The sequence below is a fragment of the Nyctereutes procyonoides genome, unplaced genomic scaffold (genome assembly GCF_905146905.1).
Source record: "Nyctereutes procyonoides isolate TBG_1078 unplaced genomic scaffold, NYPRO_anot_genome, whole genome shotgun sequence".
Classification (NCBI taxonomy): domain Eukaryota; kingdom Metazoa; phylum Chordata; class Mammalia; order Carnivora; family Canidae; genus Nyctereutes; species Nyctereutes procyonoides.
Window position 1 is genome coordinate 12,343,469 of NW_026575048.1, and position 19,675 is coordinate 12,363,143.

The window sequence follows — 19,675 nt, forward strand, 5'->3', positions numbered from 1 at the left end:
CTTTTGATGTGGATGACTTTTTCAAGCTTGTTTCCATAGCAATAATAGACCTTTCCAGAGCAAAGTTCAGGCAGGATTGCAGAGACCATTATAAAAGATTGGGGTTTCCTAAGTGCATGGTTTCTTTCCTGTAAACAACCGTTTGCACATTCAGGCACCACCTGGCCCTTTTCATACCACCCTGTGAGAACTGGGGTCTGGAAACTGGCCAAGAAAATGATGACACTCTGGCTACTGCTTTTGCTGGGAGTAAATAAGTCAGCCTTTGCATCTGACTCAGGACTCTCTTATTTTCCAAAGCATCCATAAAACTATAATAGGATAACCTGTTCATTTGTAAGAAGGGAGAAATCTGAGACCCTTAGCAGATCTTGACAGTTTCAAAAATATCATACCATTCGTTCATGTTTTGTTTTGGTTTTGGGGGCAAGAGGGGCAAAAGGAGATGGAGAAAAAGAGATTGAGAATCTTAAGCAAGTTCTATTCTTAGCATGGAGCCAGACACAGGGCTTGATCTCAAAATCCTGAGATCATGACCTGAGCCAAAATCCAGAGTCCGACACTTAACCAATTGAGCCACCCAGGAACCTCCCATCCATGGTTTTTGACAAAATTATTTTAAGGAAACACTTATTTGAAGCTTTGGGTCCATTATCTACAAGAGGAAGGAAACAGAGAGGTGAGGCCATCTAGCACTTTTCCCTTTGGAATGGTTTTTGATCCATTTGCCTTAGTTCAACATGTTGGGGAAAAATTCAATAAGACTAATTTCTCTTTAATGTGGTCGTGCATTCAGTCTTTGAAAATATCCTCCATATATGTCTTGAAGGTCCTTTTATCTTGATTAATCATTCTAGTTCCTTCCATGGACCTTCATGAGAAATGATTTGAATCCATTCTCTGTCCTGGTTTGCCTTTCCCAGAGGAAGTTTCAGTTTGTCATTTTCCTGTACAGAACACAGCACTCAGAAACAGGGGCAGTTCTTCTGGTGAAATAACTGGTGCTTTGGTAAGTGTAACAATGTGCTGCCAGTGAAAGGAAAAAAATAATTCTGCTGTAAACATTGAACAAAATATTATACAACAATGAAAATCGTATTCTCAAAGAATGTTTATCTATCTATCTATCTATCTATCTATCTATCTATCTATCTATCTATCCATCCATCCATTCATCTATGGATATTCCTACCTGCTTACCTACCTACCCACCAGACTATCCTGGATTGAATAGTATTCTCCTCAAATTCATCCTCTAGAATCTAATGATGTGATCTTATTTGGAAATAGGGCCTTTGCAGATTAAATTAGTTAAATTAGGTTCATACTGGATTGGGGTGGATGCTAAGCCCAGTGATTGGTGTCCTTAAAAGAAGTCCATGTGAAGACACATACACACAGGGGGACTTCCCATGTGATGGGAACAGCAGACATCACAGTGATGCATCTACAAAGTAAGGAATGCCAAGGGCTGCCAGTTAGGAAGGGGCAAGGAAGGACTCTTCTCTAAACCCTTTGGGGGGAGTATGGTCCTGCCAACATCTCATTTTGGACTTCTAGCCTCCAGAACTGTGAAAGGACAAATTTTATCGGTTTAAGCCCCCTAGTTCAAAGTAATTTGTTATAGCATTCCTAAGAAACTAACAAATTTTCTATCTGTTGGTTTTACAGAAGGCTCTGACAAATTAACATGAACTGTGGCTTAAAGCAATACAAATGTATTATGTTAAAGTTCTGTGGATCAGAAATCCAAATAGGTCAGCAGGGCTGCATTTCTTCTGGAAGTCTAGGGGAGAATCTGTTCCTTGCCTTTTCCAGCTTCTAGGGGCTTTGCTCATTCCTTAACTCACACCTGGCAACACTCCAGCCTTTGCTTCTGTCCTTTTGCCTCCTCCTGTGAATCCAAACCTCCTGCCTTTTTCTTATAAGGAGACTTGTGATTACATAGGGCCCACCCAGTATAATTCAGGACAATCTTCCCATATTGGGTCCTTAATCACATCTGAAAAGTTCCTTTTTCCATGTAAGGTAACTTACTGAGAGCCTGGAGATGTAAATGTTTGGATCTTTTGGGGCCTCTCTTTATCTAGCTATCTAGCTATTTACACACATTTGTGTGAGAATGAAGCGTCCTTAAATGTCAAAGTAATTATTCCTGTATGATAATAAGGTTTGTTTTTATTTTGTATATAAAGTAAATACATAAGATGTATGTTATGCCATTTTATGTGTCATACATAAAACGTTGTGCAGCATTTTGAATACTAATTAAAATGTTGACCTGAATGCCACAAAGAATAATCCACAATCTCTTTGTGCTTCAAATTTCACTTAAATAAATAATATATTCATTCAGGGGCTTCACCTTTAGGGAAGAATCCCTGGGCCCTGGACTAGGAGACCAGATTTCATGCCAGAAAGTTCAGCAGTTCTTTTTGGTTGAATGCCATTGGATAGATTTTCATTTTCACCAGACTGCTGATTTCTCCTTTACTTGTTTCACAAGTGCACTGATGTCTGCTCAGTGTCAAACATTAGTTTTCTAGGTGCCACTGACGCAGAGATGAGTAACACATTCTTCCCTCACTCTAGAAGCACACAGTCTACTGGGGAGACACCTGGAGAACAAAGATGGTGCCATAATACAGTAAGTGCTGCAAGTCAGCCTGTTCCAGGAGCAGAAAGGAGGCAGGGATAGCATGGAAGGCCACTGAGGGAGATTCAGTGAAAAATGAGTGATGTCAGGTTTTTTTTTTTAAGTGAAAATAAAACTAAACATTCTGGAAGACACAAGCACAATTTCTACAGTCGTAATGATGACTCTACTAGAATTGCAAAGGCTTTGGAAGATTTCAAGTGTCATAATTCACTAGTTGGACAAACACAAGTAAGAGTAAACCTCCCTCCTGGGCTAGATCCTCAAGGCTGGGACTTCTCCCCAGGCTCTCCTCATCCCTGACTCCTTCCTACACCTAGTGAGTTGAAAGCACTCACTTCCTAAGCTGTCTGTAAAGGAGGTGCAGTTTGGCATGTCTTGTGCCTGTTGAGGCCCACGTGGGCCTGGCTCTCTGAGGAGCTGTTATGCAAGAGTGGTGCCTGGGGGGCGTTTGGTTGACTCAGTGGTTGAGCATCTGCCTTCAGCTCAGGTTGTGATCTTAGGGTCCTGGGACAGAGTCCTGCATCAGGCTTCTCCTTCTGCCTATGTCTTTGCCTCTCTCTCTCTGTCTCTGTCTGAGACATGAGAATGAATAAATAAAATCTTAAAAAAAAAAAAAGAGTGGTGCCTGGGATGGCACACCATCCTCAAATTGTAGGTCACCTGCTTCACTGAGCATGTCTCTACCCCTGGGGGGTTCCTCTCTACCTGCTGAAAGGGTGAGAAGTTCTCTAGTGCAGGTGCAGCTGGGCATGCTGAAGGAAGTGACCCATGTATTCTAAATCTTTGAATACATGCTACAAACCAGTTGAATTCAGAAAAAATACATGCTATACCTTTGTTTCTGCCATGCAGCAAAGTATTTGAGTCAGGGGCCAGGTTACCTGGGTTCAAATCCCAGTTCAGTCATGTTTATTAATCTCTTTATGCTTTGGTACAAGCATAAAATAGAAATAGGCTCACTAAGCAGATTAAATTATGCAATCAATGTGTGTGAAGCGATTAGCAGACTTTTTGGCATACAGTAAAGCCCCAACATACGCAATCTAACATTCAATCCTCTATTCATTCAATCATAGCTGAATACAGAGCCTTTCCTATGAGCAAGAGATAGTGCTTCATTCTTTATAGAAAAGAGAAGATTTTCAAGACCAGAGTTCAAGTTTTCCATGAACACAGAATTGAATAGGAAAATAAAACACATACCCTAGAACTCGTGAAGGAGCAAAGTAAGCCATTTTACAAGGGAAGAAATTAAAGCAGGCAGGTGAAGTGATTTTTCAGACCTGAAGATCCCTCCCAATTATATCTACTCTCTGATTCTAGAATTGTATCAAAGACTGATATCCAAGATAAAGGAGGCTACAGGACTTTTGAGAATGGAAAGGCCAGTGTAGCATGGGTGGGGAGGGGGGTTAGAGGCGCAGCTGTCAGGTCCTAGGAGGAAGTGGTGCAGGCAACAGTTTTAATGGTTCTGAAGTGTTCCTGATATACTCCACTATACTACTGATTTTGCAAGTGCCAATTTTGTGAAGTATGTTGTCCTAGCAGAAAAATGTATAAATACAAGAAATATATAAATAAATACATTCATATATTTATGTGCGGAGTGAGAGAGAAAAAAGAAATTTGCCATGATTTCCATTTTCTTTGTTATCACCCCCCCCCACTGATTGTGTGTGTGTGTGTGTGTGCATTTCCTTGAGAATATGTGCAGATTTTATAACATATTCTTAGGTCTTATTGTGGTTACCACCATAATCATAAATGATATACATAAATCTGTATTTCTTGAGGTATTTACTTCTTGAGGTATTTACTTTTATCAGTATGTTGAACTTTTTTTCTGAAAGATGAGGACATCAATATAATTACATTTTTTCTTAATTTCCTAATTAAGAACATTAATATCCTAGTTTCTATTAATTTTAATGTCTCACATTGTGTTAGTTTATAATGTTAATGCCTTTTCCTGCAACAATAATTTCCATATTGTTCTTAGCTCTGGTTCTCAATTTAAATCGATCTGATATGAATTTAGTTCATCCATAAAAATGACATCAAATTTTTGACTTTTTTTGATTAATCTTTCAAGTTCAGTGACTTTACCAGGATAATTCTTGGCTTTAGAGTTATGTATTGGTTTTCTGGGAAAAAAAAAATAGCCTTTCAAGCTTCACATGAAGATTTTCTTTATTTTAGGGAAGTATTTTTACACTATGTATTTGAATACATTTTATTCCATTTATGCTATTCTTTACTTTTAAGAAAAACAATCATGCAAAAGTTCAGTGTCCCTTGTTCCTTTTTTTAGCATAGATATCATTTTCTCTCCTATGATGTTGATCTCTTAGTAATTTTCCAATTACTTTTGCATGATTTTTTCTTAGGCTTATGTTCTTCCATTTTGACTCTATTTTAAGCTGTTCTATTCTTGCTGCTTTTGAGTTGTTTTTATTTCTGTACTGGCTTTTATTATTATCTTCTCCCCCCCTCCTGAGGTATGGAGTTAAATGTTACCACCTTCTGCAATCCTGAAATTTCTTATTCAATCTGTTTTTTCTCCTATCTTGGGTATGTACCTAAGAGTAAAGTGTCTGGAACAGAGTACGAGAACATCTAACATTCAAGATAATGACAAAACAGTTTTCCCCAAGTGGTTCTACACAATTGCACAATCCAGAGCAATATAAGAGAGACCAAGTTGGTCCGTATCCTAACACTTGGATTATGTGACTTTTTTTTTCCAAATTGAATAGCACTTATATTTTCTACTTAGATCCTTAATTTTGATATTAAAAGTTCTCAATTCATAGGGAGTTGATTTTTATATGATGTGAGAGAATTCATTTCTCCTGCACCTGTATAAACATTTTTATTAGCCCCATGTCCATTTTTTTTCTAATAGCTTTATTTTTTTTATTTTATTTATTTTTTTATAAATTAATTTTTATTGGTGTTCAATTTACCAACATACAGAATAACACCCAGTGCTCATCCCGTCAAGTGTCCCCCTCCGTGCCCGTCACCCATTCACCCCCACCCCCCGCCCTCCTCCCCTTCCACCACCCCTAGTTCATTTCCCAGAGTTAGAAGTCTTTATGTTCTGTGTCCCTTTTTTGAATAGATCTTCCCCATGCACATGTGTCATACCATCTCTGTCATTTATCAGGGCTCAACATCATGTCCCATTGATCCAGTTGCCTATTCCTACACCAACAGGAGACTGTCCTGATTACTTTAGCTCCTCAATAAAACCAACTATCTGTTGGGGTGTATCCCTCATTCTCTTCTGTCTCCTCCTCCTCTTCTTCCTTTTCTTTCTAAATGTCTCCACTGTTCTTACTTCTTTACTCTTTAACAGGTATTTTAGAATGCCCAACATGAAAATTTTTACTCAAAACAAAAGAGATACCTCACAAATCCAGGCCAGGAAATCAGAGAAGAAATTCAAGAAAGCATTTTCTATAGAGAAATTCAAGAGGCACTTGATGATCTGGTTTAGCACAGGACACGAAGGATCATTGTGCAGAAGGCTTGAGAAAGCAGGTACAGGTGGTTATATTGTAAAGAAAAGCTGAGGTTTTGTGGAAGGGGAGGAGTGTGGGGGATGGGGTAACAGGGTGATGGGCACTAAGAAAGGCACTTGATGGGATGAGGCCCTGGGTGTTACATGTTGGCAAACTGAAGTTAAATAAAAAAATCAATTAAAAAACCATGTTTAATATTAATAAAGTCCAATTTATTATTTAAAAAAAAGAAAAGCAAAGCTGAGGTTAAATGGTGGGGGGCCTCAGGTATAACAAAGGTTCAAATTTCATTCTGCCAACTGAAGCTACCTGTGTAGGATACTTGACTGATGGTGTTCTGGCAAAAAATACTTCAGAAGACTTTCAGATATGTATTGGGGGTAAACAAGATACCATATAAAAACTTGCAAGTTTTGTCCAAGTCCCATTTTATTTACATTCTTGCTCCCTAACCCAGGATCCGTCTCCAATCCCAATCTGACACTGTTGTGGCAGTTCCATGTCTGATCGTGGCATCTGTTCATCCTGTCCGGTATTCTAATCTGCCCGCTGCTGAGATTAATATGTTTGGTCACGTTTCACAGATGAGGAAGCCAAAATTCTGTGAGCTTGTGTGGATCCCTGCTGTCTCCTAGCCCATGTGGGTAGAGTGGAAATTGTATTTTGCTACCAAAAAACAGGGCAGACAGCTGCTGAGCCCTGGGGGACCGTACAACCTGCCAGGATCCTTGCTACTCTCTGTCTCTGCACAGCCAAGCCCACTTTTTGTTGTGTGTGAACTCAGCTATGCATGAAATTTAATAGTTTCCATAGATAAATCTGGTCAGCAATCTAAATACACCCAAGACTCTGAGAGAACAAAATGAGAATAAATCTTTTTATCAATACTCCCAAGCAAATTAAAAAAAGATAACAAGTCCTTTCCACAGTTACTTCATTTAAACAACCTGACGTCACTGCCTTTCTCAGAGTGATGATTCATCGGGAGACACTCACGTCAGTGGAGTTTGTTGACCAGTGAGGAAGAAATAACAGATACAGTGCGAGATTGCAAAAATCCATTTCTTCCTGATAAACCCACTGAGTTTCGACTTATCTAGCTTATGTAACAACAGGCAAAATAGGACAAACTCTCTGGCTTCTAAGGAAAAGGAAACTCAAGTGTTTCACTCTGTGTGGTAAGCCCACAGGAACACACAGACACACAAATACATGCATATACGCATACACACACACACTGTGGTTACACAAGCTTCACACATTCACATAATACTCGGAAACACATTGTAAACAAAACAAAATATATGCATATATGTGCACACACATATAAGCGCACACAGTGACACATGTATACAAACAGGTACACATAGAGGAAAGCACAGACCACAAGTAAAGCTCAAGTATGTAATACACCCCTTTAAAGTTCCAAAAGAAGATAGAAGTTGTAATGTTAAAAAATAGGAATAATGCAATCACTTTGTGATTCATTGCAAATGCATTAGTGAACTGTTTGATATAAGGTTTGTTAAACTCACGAAGAATTCAAGGTGATTTTTTGATTTGAGGTTGTCTCAAGAAGGCATCTGCTTGCAAATGCATTACATAATAGAGGGATAACTCAATGTGCCAACAGAAGTTGAAAGACTGATGAAAATAATGGAAGAGAGGAAGATACAGGCCAGTGGCCACTATCTATGAGACCTGGCCTTTTAAGACTGTCACTTAGGAAAACCAAACTTTCAGGAAGTTTGCCCAACACTTTAGAAAGTATCAAGCCTGCCAGCAGTAAAAGAATACACAAACAACAATGCATGTGACTGTTATATTGCAACACCCAAATGAAGAGTAAATGTGAGAGTGATGGGCTCTGGAGAGTATGACCATTTTCCCTGTGCTGAAAATAAAGTCGTTATGTCCTCTGCTTTACAGTACAGTTATAAAGTTAGTTCTGGTTTTACATAACATGCAGAAAAGAAGGGCTTCAGATGATTGGGAGCATTTCTCTTGACCCTACTGTAGATCTGGAAATGTTTGAGGAACTTTCATATATTATCCTATGATATTGTTGAGATCAAATTTCCATATTCACACAGAGCTCTGATTTAAAATAGAATTCAATGTAAACTCAGATAGAAAATTTCAAACATGCTACTCTCCTCCCAAACTCTATCTTCAAAACAAAATGGATGAAGTTTTTTGTTTTTTTATATACATGTATAGCCATCTGATTAATGATTTTTGTTTCTGTTTTTCTTTTTCTTTTTAAACGAACATGTCTTCACTTAGAGAACCCTTTACAGTAAGCCTGAGGCAACAAATACAAAGAATGTATATACATCTTTCTTATATATTTTAAGGAATATTGAGTTTCAGCTTGAGGCACTAAGAAACCTGGTTTTGGTCTATTAGGAATCTTCAGGTTCTCAGAATAAGGGCAAAGGCCATTAGAATCACATGTCTATCCTGATAAGATGCTCACTCCCCTCCTCTCTACTCTTCATATAGTTCTGGATGGTTATGGTCTTCTGCTGGCAGAAGGATGAAATTAATGGGAAGAGATTTGGGAACTTATTGGCATTTAACAATTTCTGTAATATTTATGAAAACCTGTCTGGGTGGGAACTGGTCTGGGATATCACCTAATCCTAAAGGATAGAGAAATATGCCAAATTGCTAATCAAATTTAGCAAACTTTAGGATTCAGCAAGACAAAGATTTCTGTTTTAATTCATCCTACTCACAGGACCTCTGGAGCCATGAGAGGGAGTTTAATTTAGTCTAATTATTCCTCAGGACGCAAAGAAGGAGACTAAAATAGCCCCAAAGTACTCCAGAGGAGAAATGTTGAGCAGAGCCGTGAGAGAGGTGATATATCAGAAATCAATCAGTCCACAGAGAGGCTGTGCTAGGCACCAAGAGGGAGACAGAAAACTCTATCCAGCCTACTAAGAAGCTTGTGATAAAGGTACAGCAGGGCAGCAGGAAGGATCCCAGGCAGTATATGCTCTAGAAGTTCTGGAGTCAAAGGAGAACTCCTAGGTAGGCTGAAAAGGTTTGCTGGAGGATGTAAATACTGGGAATTGATCAGTGAAAGGTAAGTGATGCTACAATGTTCCTAAGACAGTGAAGGTCCCATTTTAGCTGGCCCTAACACCAATTTGAGAGTATTTGGAAATACAAAAATAACACAGCCATTCTGGAAAACAGTGTAGAGATTCCTCAATAAGTTAAAAATAGAGCTACCCTATAACCCAGTAATTGCACTACTGGGTATTTACCCCAAAGATACTGATGTAATGAAATGCCAGGACACCTGAACCCCAATGTTTATAGCAGCAATGCCCACAATAGCCAAACTGTGGAAGGAGCCATGGTGTCTTGCAACAGATGAATGGATAAAAAAGATGTGGTCTATATTATACAATGGAATATTACTCAGACATTAGAAATGCCAAATACCCACCATTTACTTCAATGTGGATGGAACTGGAGGTATTATGCTGAGTGAAGTAAGTCAATCAGAGAAGAAAAATCATCATATGCTTCACTCATATGGGGAATATAAGAAATAGTGAAAGGGACTATAAGGAAAGGATGGGAACTGAGTGGGAAAAATTAAAGAGGGAGACAAACCATGAGAGACTCCTGACTCTGGGAAACAAACAAAGGGTTGTGGAAGGGGAGGTGGTTGGGAGGATGGGGTGACTAGGTGACAGGTGACTGAGGAGGGCACTTGATGGATGAGCACTGGGTATTATACTATATATTGGCAAATCGAATTTAAATTTTAAAAAAATGTAAAAAAAATAGATATTATGGTACAGGGGTACCAGTCAGAAAAGCATGAGAATCTTAATCTCAGGGTAGTGAGTTCAAGCCCCAGGTGGGTATAGAGAGTAACAATCAATCAATAAATAAACAAACAATAGGCATCGGACATAAATTATGTGTATAATTGTATGTCAGACGCTGCTATGTTTATTTTCATGGTATATAATCCTCACAACAATTCTATGAGAACATATATTTTTAGTCCTATGACATATTAAGAGCATAATGTTTCAATCTGTGAAACTAGCCCAGGATCACACATCTAGTTCTGGTTTGTAGGTATTAAGAAGACCATACTCAGAATTTTTCTTTCTTTCTTTCTTTTTTTTTTTTAACAAGCAGAGCTATTGAATAGTGGAATATATTAGCCAAACCTTTGGTCTCTGGGAACATCCAAACAAATAGGTGGTGAACTTGAGTTGTGAGCTTTCCTGTACAGGTCAGGCTTTGAAACAGATGAGTTAAGGTTACTGACAATTTTAAGGCTCTATGGCAATAAACCTTTAATTAATAAACCAAATAAGTAAATAATTGCAAAGTGAATTTTTCTCTCAGCCTTTGAATAAACATCTCCTGGAAGCTCCGCTTACTGGCGTTTCGAGGGCCATTTCTTTGGAAGCTGCTGGTGCAGCGCAAATTCCATTTATAAATTCTACCTCTATATAACTTATGGTTAATTTGTCTGCAGACCTTAAATCTGGCAGATTTTATGAGCTGAGACTCTATGCAAGTATAATTAAGAGACGTTTTACAATTTTAGGTTCTAAATGATAGCTTAAGTGCAGAGAGATTTTTTTAAAGGTGAAGAACAGAAAGTGCAAATTAAAAAAAAATTACCCTTCATCAGATACAAAGGAAATACATACTAAAGCGGAAAATTTTGGAAACACCGAGAAGTAAGGATGTTAAAATAGCAATGACCCTTAAGCCTGACACTTTTTTTTTTATTATTTTATTTTATTTATTTATTCATGAGAGACACAGAGAGAGAGGGAGAGAGAAAGAGGCAGAGACACAGGCAGAGGGAGAAGCAGGCAGAGGGAGAAGCAGGCTCCATGCTGGGAGCCCAATGTAGGACCCGGTCCCAGGTCTCTGATCACACCCTGAGCTGAAGGCAGCACTAAACTGTTGAGCTACCTGGGCTGCCCAAGCCTGACACTCTTTACAATTTAGGATAGTCCCAACTTTTCAGTAACTTCCTTCCAGCTCTTCCTTACATAGTTGAAATAATATTTTCTAGAACAAGAGTCCTTAAACTCTTTGGGCTCATCTTAAAAATTGAAGATTCCCAAGAGTGTTGTTCATGTGTTTTGTTGATATTTTTTTTTACTATTTGGTATTAACATCAGCAAATAAACATTTATTTGTTCAAAATTCAATAATAAATCCATTACCTCTCAACACAAGTAACATACTTTAGTGAAAATGACTATAGTTTTCAAAAGCAAATATTTAGTGAAAAGAATGGTATTGTTTTATACATCTTTTTATTGTCTGACTTATTAGAAAACAGCTGGATTCTCATATATGCTTCTGTATTCAACCTGTTGTAATATATTGTTTTGCCTAAATATACAAAGACAATCCAGCCTTATAGATACAAAATTGAAAAAGGAAGGACTATTTTAATAGCTTTTCTCAGATACTCATGATGCGTCCTATAGACTTTGGAAAGCTCCACTGTATACTTGTGAAAGAAGAGAGTAATGAAAATAACATCTTACTATTGTTGTGAACTTAATATTAACTTCACATACTGCCTAAAAGAGTCTTAGGTACACCCAGTATCTTCTTTACTAGATTTTGAGAATCCTTGCTTCATATATATTCCGTGGGTCACTCAACAGTATATTTCAAACAGTAAAAGTGATTTCAATTAAAATGTGTTATAATTGATTTAACCAATTCAATGTTGTTTGGGAATTTGGTTAATTCCTATCTATATTATCAAATATAATACTAGAATAAATATCTTTCATCCATAATTACACATCTGAATTTCATACTATGTTCCTTTCAGGCAGATTACAAGAAGTTGAAGATTGCATTTTATGGTACTTAATATGTTATACCAGTTTGATTTCAAGAAAGATTTTACCAACTATTCATCAAAAAAGATATAAGAGCAGATATCTGAGTCCTAAGTAGCACTGAATATAATAAATCAAATAATCTTTGCTCTGCTCTTAGGAAAAGAATAATTTATATTTCAAATTCTTTGCATATTAATGTGTGAAGCTGACTATATGCTTATTAGTTACCAACGAAAATACTGTACATAAAATATTATAACAGAGGGCTTCCTGAAATTAGTGTTGATAATCCATTCTTTCACTGTGAAAGAATCTGATCAAATACTGCAATGATTTCCCGTAATAATACATTTTAAGCTCGTGCATGTGTGTGTGTGCATATGTGTGTATTAGTTTGTAAGGCTGTTGTAACAAAGTTCCATAACAGAGTATCTTAAACAAAAGAAATTCATTTTCTCAGAGTTTTGGAGAAGTCTTAAGATGTGAGTCAAGATGTGAGTAGGGTCTGTTCCTTTTGAGGGCTGTAAGTGAGAATTTGATCCTTGCCTCCCTCCCACTTCCTGGTTGTTCTTGGCATTCTTTGGCGCTCCATGGCTCAAAGAAGCATCATTCTATACTCTGCCTGTGTCTTCACATGGCATTTCCCTTGTGTGTGTTTGTGTCTAAATTTTCCTGTTTTGGAAGGATATTAGTCATATTGGATTAGGGAACTCCTCTAGTCCAGCATGACCCCATCCTAACTTAACCAATTACATCTGCAATGGCTTTATTTCCAAATGAAGTCACATTCTGAGGTTGTGGGAGTTAGGATATCAACATAAAATTTTTGGAGGGACCAAATTCAATCTATAACAGCATGACTCACACAGGCTAACACATTCAGTGTAGATGAAATTCAAAGATTCAGAGCGAACCCTAATTTTACCCCCATTCTCAATAAGAAATTTTGTTTTCCTATGGCCTATCTATTTGAGCATAAAAGTAACATAATTTTCACCACCGTCATCATCATCCGTTATATGTGTCCAGGATTTTAAGGATTACAAAGAGCTTCTGCATGTTTGACATCACTGCACCATCTAGGCTACTTAAGCAAGGCAGGGTTGAGATGACAAAACCCTATTCAGAGGAATCTGGGCTCAGATTGATTGCCTTGCCCAGGTCATCATGAAAGACAAAAGCCTCACCTTGTATTTGGATCAGAGCCAGGAGGGGCAGTTTCAATGACCACAGCTGTAGGTATGAGCCAGTCAAAATGCTCTTTCACAAAAACACACTTAGCATACTGAGTGGTGAATTAATTATAGCTTAAGTAAGAAAATTCAGTTTCCTAGCACAATTGTCTAATCTTTTAAGAAAATAGCTACAATTTCTAATGTTTTATAATCTTTGTTGTTATTATAAGTTGTATGGTCAAAAGTTACTTTCACAAGATTTATATTCAGGCAGTTTTGTTTGATCTTTATTTGAGGGTCTAGTTTCTTTCCATTAATTATCAGTAAATATAAGATAAATATATGTAGGCAAAATAATCAGAGGCAATATTTAATCTTACATAAGACGTTCGCTCCATCAGGCTAATTTCTTTTTTTTTAAGGTTTTTTAAGAATTCATTTATTTGAGAGAGAGAGAGTGAGAGCACATAAGCAGATGGAGCAGCAGAGGGGGAGGGAAAAGCAGACTCCCTGCTGAGCAGGGAGCCAGACATAGGGTTCCATCCCTGTACCCTGGCATCGTGACCTGAACTAAAGGCAGACACTTAACTGGCTGAGCCACTTGGGCACCTTCAGGCTAATTTCTAACAACGCTATTGGTTTATTATATTCCTGTGGTCACAGAAAATGTAAATATTCTATAAGTTTCACTTACTTTTTTGATCATGTGGGAAAAGGCAATATCAGTAGTCTTCCCATTTTCCATTCATGTCAAAAACTTCTCATCTCTAGAATTGTCATTTACATTTGCAATATCATGGTCAGTTGAAATTGAAAGCTTATACTTTTTGATTCTAGTCACGGAGTCAGCTAGTGGTAAATCTATCGGGAAATATACAAAGGGAAGTTATAACAGCAATATCACAATGGCCAAAAAGAGCCCAGCTGTCCACTGGAAGAGCAATGGATAAACACATTGTGATAGTCTCACTTAATTGGTGATATGGGGCAGTGAAAATGAGTATGACTGAATCTCAGAAACAAATTAATCATTGAAGAAAGCAAGTCATAGAGAATGCATGCAATATGAATCTGTTTTTATGAAATTCAAAAACATGTAAAAGTCAAGATACACTGATCAAGAACATACCTTGAAGTGTTCAGACTACAAAGAAAGGCAGGACAATGAAAAAAATCAGAATTCAGGATTGGATTTTCTGTGTGGTAGGAACAGGATATGACAAGACAGGGAAATTCACTGAGAAGCATCCAGTGTACTCATAATGACCCATTTCCTAAGCCAGATGGTGACTATGGGTATTGCCATTGCAATTTTTTCTTTTGTATGTATTTAATATTTATTAAAAATGTCCTTGAAGTGATAGCTCTGACATATAAATAATACCTGTGCTGGAAAAGTATAAGAAAATATAGGCTTGCTATTTGAATTAAGCATCCCTGACAGCATCACGGCATGCCTACGGCTTTGTTGAGCACGGTCAGAGCAGATTGAGAGAAGGTAGCTAGAAATCAGGCCCAGTCCCTGCCTTTGTGGGATTTAGCCATCCAGGAGGTGACGTTCACCTCAAAAAAAGCAAGGGCTTGAGGCAATCTCTGCTTTCTTCATTATGTGTCTGGATTCTTTTCTAATGATCTGATTTGTAAAAACAAAACAAAACAGTTCTGTCCATCTATGATTCATCAAATACACCACTTTGAAAGAGCTTTTCCTAGAGTCTCTGTTCATGAAAATTGTCACCTAAAACTTCCTCCATCATGCCCCCAGGGCTTGTAGCATATACTGTGCTCTGTGCCTTAACCTGCAGTGCCATTTGCACTTTGCCTCTTAAGTCACCATGCTTGCTCTCTCAGCTCCACATTCCCCCCTCTGGCATGGCACCCTAGACTATTTGCTTTTGCTTCTGCTTGCAGATCTCCTGGACAGAATGGCATGTGCAAAGATCCAAGAGAATGAGAAGGTCTACACGCACCATTCTGTCCAGGTGGAGTGCACTACTTTTAGGTGTCTTTTTTTTTTTTTAAAGATTTTATTTATTCATTAATGAGAGATACAGAGAGAGAGATTTTATTTATTTTTATTAATGAGAGATACAGAGAGAGAGAGAGAGGGGCAGAGACAAGGCAGAGGGAGAAGCAGGCTCCATGCAGGGAGCCCCACATGGGACTTCATCCCAGGTCTCTAGGATCAGGCCCTGGGCTGAAGGTGGCGCTAAAGCGCTGAGCTACCTGGGCTGCCCAACTTTTAGGTATCTAATAAATACCACCTAGCACCTCAATCCAGGAAGCCTTTCCTTACCCTTAACCTGGGGTCGATACTCCTCACCTGTACTCTCCAGACACCCTTACACTGGTCACTGTCAATAACATGTACTTACTGCAATGATAAGTGATTATCTGTTGCTTTTCTGTATCCCTGATAATTCTAGGAGCTCTCAAGGTACATGAATCTCAGGGTTTCATAAACAGAGAGGATTGGTAACCAATAAAACCAAACAGATGAAAAGGCAGTATTTTCAAATTGAAAAAAAATGAAGTGATTCATCTAATTCATTACTTTTCTTTTTTTTTAATTCATTAATTTTCTTAATCTTAAAATGCAGGGTATGCATCTTTTTGGAGACAGTAGGAGTTGAACTGGCCTTTGAAGGGTACACTTGGATTAGCGGAAGAGCAATTATATACCCAAAGGGGAACCACATGAGAGAAAGCATAGATGGAAGAAATTGAAAGTTCTCTTGGCAACAAGGAAAGCATAAGACTGATGAAGTAGGAAGTTCATATTACTGTGGGGGAGGACAATGGGAAGGAAGATTGGGGTAAAGTAGGACAACAGTTGGGAGTCATTCCTGTGTAAAATAAAAGGGACAACGAAGGATTTAGACCATCAGAGTGACCTGATGAAACTGTCACTTCTGAGTTAATAAGAGCAAAATGACTCAAAATTGAAACTGGAAATGTCAAATCTAAGCTTGTGTTTCTGCCCCTGAATACAAATACATAAGTCCTAAATAGTACCTGCCTTCATCTTTCTCGAAGAGGATGCTTGGCAATTGGGAGGCAACAGGAGAGACTGACTCATTCCAATTACTCTCGAAAATGAAAGAGGTAGAGGAAGTAAACTGATTTAAGTGCTCAGGGAAATTGCGAAGTGCCTGTCAGATTGTGGTAATTGTATGGCAGTCTTTTGTGAGCTGTGATGGGAGATGGTCTAGGTAAGCAGAAAACCCCAGCAAAGTAACATATTTTGCTCTACTTAACAGTTTTAGAAACAGACAGTGTGATGATGATGTTTCTGTGCTCCGGGCAAGCTTCCACGGAAGAAGAAATGTCCTGAGGAGGGGGCCTCTTTCCCGGACTAGCTGGAAACCATGACAACATGGTCTGCCTCTCCCAAGGCCTCTATCTCACACCTCCCAGCTCTTCTTGGCTCTCATCTCATGGTGGCTGTCCCAGCATAAGGAAGCTTAGTGCAAAACCAAGTCAAAGAATGATTTGGGGGCTGAAGTGTGGATTTTCACCATGGAAGGCAATGCTGTTGAGAGCTTAAGCGACCTCCAAGTAACAGCACACTGCTCTCACTGCAAGGCAGAGATCAACACCTTCTCATCACAGAAATTCAACTGATGCTGGAGAACGTGACTTCAGTAAGGTAGAACAATGAACTATCAAACACCTCAGGAAAATTCAACCTCCTCACATTGGGTCCTGGACAATAAAATTTATAGCATGGAAGAGAAGTGCAGGATGTAGACTTATTGAGAGTAGTGAGTTTTCAAAGAGAAAAAAATGAAGAAATGGGCCTTAACTTCTCATCCCGAGTGTCTTTTATCACATTGGCAGCTGGGAAAAAAATCATCACTTTCCTGAATGATGAGTGATCCAAGGAAAGTAGACTGGGAGGGCCAGAGTAGTACAACTCCCTCCAAGCAGAAAAAATGGCACTGGGACTGTGTGAGACCACCTAAAAAAGGCTGAAATGTCAGTGGTCTCCCTATGGCTGAAGGGAGAAGGCATTTTAATAGCTGGATGAGTAAATAATAGCCTTTATGGGTTTTACACAATTTGATTTACAGGTAAGGGCATGGATGGGGACAGAGGGGTAAGAGTGTTAACTGCATTAAGGAAAGCCGTGAAAAGCTTCATAAAGGAGATGCAATTCGACCTGTAGGCCTAAGAGTCAAGTGAACATTCCAGACAGAATGTACAAAGGTATGGGTTTTGAAATGGCATGGCGTGTCTGGAAAATCTCAAGTATGCTGTGCAAACCTGGGGTAAAAGAGTGAATAAGAACTGAGAGGTGCACAGGTGGCCCCATGGTGAGAGACCTTGTTGTCTTGAGATGACCTTATCCTGTTGGAAATGGAAGAACCACTGAACAGGTTAAAAATGATTTGCTCCCTGAGACTCTGACATTTCAGTGATCTTTGAACCCTGATATTTTGTTTTTTTCCCACCTTCAGCTCAGCTTCTACTCTGGCTGGTACTATAATAGCAGTTTATTTCAGCTGAATTGTCCAGGTCTTATTTGATGGTGTACAGTAAATTCTTTTATAATTCAATTGAATTGTCTGACCTTTTGCGAATAATTGAGTGGGGACGGGAGAAGCCTGAAGATGATAAAAAGATGACCCTTATTTTAAGGAACACCTTTTACAGTGCAGGAAGACATGTGTCCACAAAACTAAATCTAGGAGAAATCTAAAACAAATTAAGAAGTCCTGGAGTACAGACAAGGAACCACTAAATATTCTGCAGAAGATTTCTAGTCCAAGGGACTACACATAACAATAACCACAGTATAAGAAAGGGCAGTTTTATATGCCAGACATGGTTGTCATATTAATCTCTGTATTTATTCATGTCTGCACCAACCTTGTTCCACACCTGTAATCAACTGGAACTTGTACATAGTTAATGGTGTAAGTTGATGAGTGTCTGGAGCTCTGTGAGGAGGTGGGGCATGAGGACACAAACACAAATGATTTATTTTTGGGTCACATTGAGAGAAGAGCTGCACCTTGAAAGTGAGGGAGTAGGAAGAGCAAGGATATGTTTCTGGAGCTCCTGACTCTGGTGAGGAGGCAAAAATGACTCAAGCCATGAGCACAGTGACCTACAGATGCCTCAAGATGTCTGGGAGTAATCCTCAGGAATTGGGAGTGGTAATTTGTAAAAGAATTTGGAATGAATCAACAAGATTACTGAGTGAATTCAATGGAAAAATGGAGATTGTGTAGCACATCTCTAGCTTCCCTGATTTTACTGAGTCTTCATGGATTCTTAGTCTTGGAGCTATAATTTATAGATAACTAACTGGTATCAATGTAGAGGATTTTCTCTCTCATAGATATGCAAATACAGTTTGTCCAGTGGAGAGGACAACTGATCTTCCATCATCTCCTTGGGGGGGGGGATGGAGATACATATCTATTTGACTTTGAATTCTCCTTTGAACTGGTTATAACCAATCCTATTGATTCCCTCATGAATTAAGTGAAATCTTTGACATGTTAAGTCTATATTTATATGAATGTCCTGATTTTGGTTTCTTTAAAAATATACTTTAATAGTCATCATTAACTTGAATTTTATCTGAATGTGGGTTCAAGAAGCTAATCACCTTTCTCTTTTACCTCACATTTCTAATGGCAGGAAAAGGACTCCCTAGTCCTCCTAATTCATAACCCATGTTCATGTTGGCTAACCCAGACATCTGGTGGGTGAGTGGGGGTCATTTCCTCACTCCAGGGTGCTGAAATAAAGTGACTATTTCCCCTGCCATTCCTTCTGGGGAAGAACATGGGTGTGAGCTTAAAGCCTGAGACAAGGATTGCTTGACAAGGACTGAAATGTGAGTAGCTTATTTTAGACAAATAGTGTGCTCTAGCTGTCTTCTAATGTACTCACATCTCATATTCTCCCCATGCATCTATAAGTTGTGTCTAGAGAAAATTTCCAAACCAACAGAACACAATGGCCCATTGGGGAAGGAGTCTTAAGTATAAGCATTATTCCCCAAAAAATAAAATCCAAAAAGCAGTTCATTGAAAGAAATCTTATTTGGGGACATTCAAAACAATGGGGCCATCTTATGCTTGTATCCTGCTGGTAGATTTGATAGCCTCCTTTGTGGATCCAGTGCATCAAATATATACTCCTATCCTAGTGGCTGTGATCCTTGATTGCATTTTTTTAAAAAATATTTTATTTATTTATCTTAGAGAGTTTGTACAAGTGCAAATGGGATGAGGGGGTAGCGAGAGATAAGAACAGACTGGGCACTGAACAGAGAGCCTGATGTGGGGCTCCATGTGAAGCTCGACTTGGGGGCCTCCACTGGGGGTGGGGCCTGATGGGGGGCTCAGTGCAGGGCTCTATCCCACAACCCTGAGATCATGACCTGAACCGAAATCAAGAGTCTGATGCTCAACCAACAGAGCCCCTAGACAC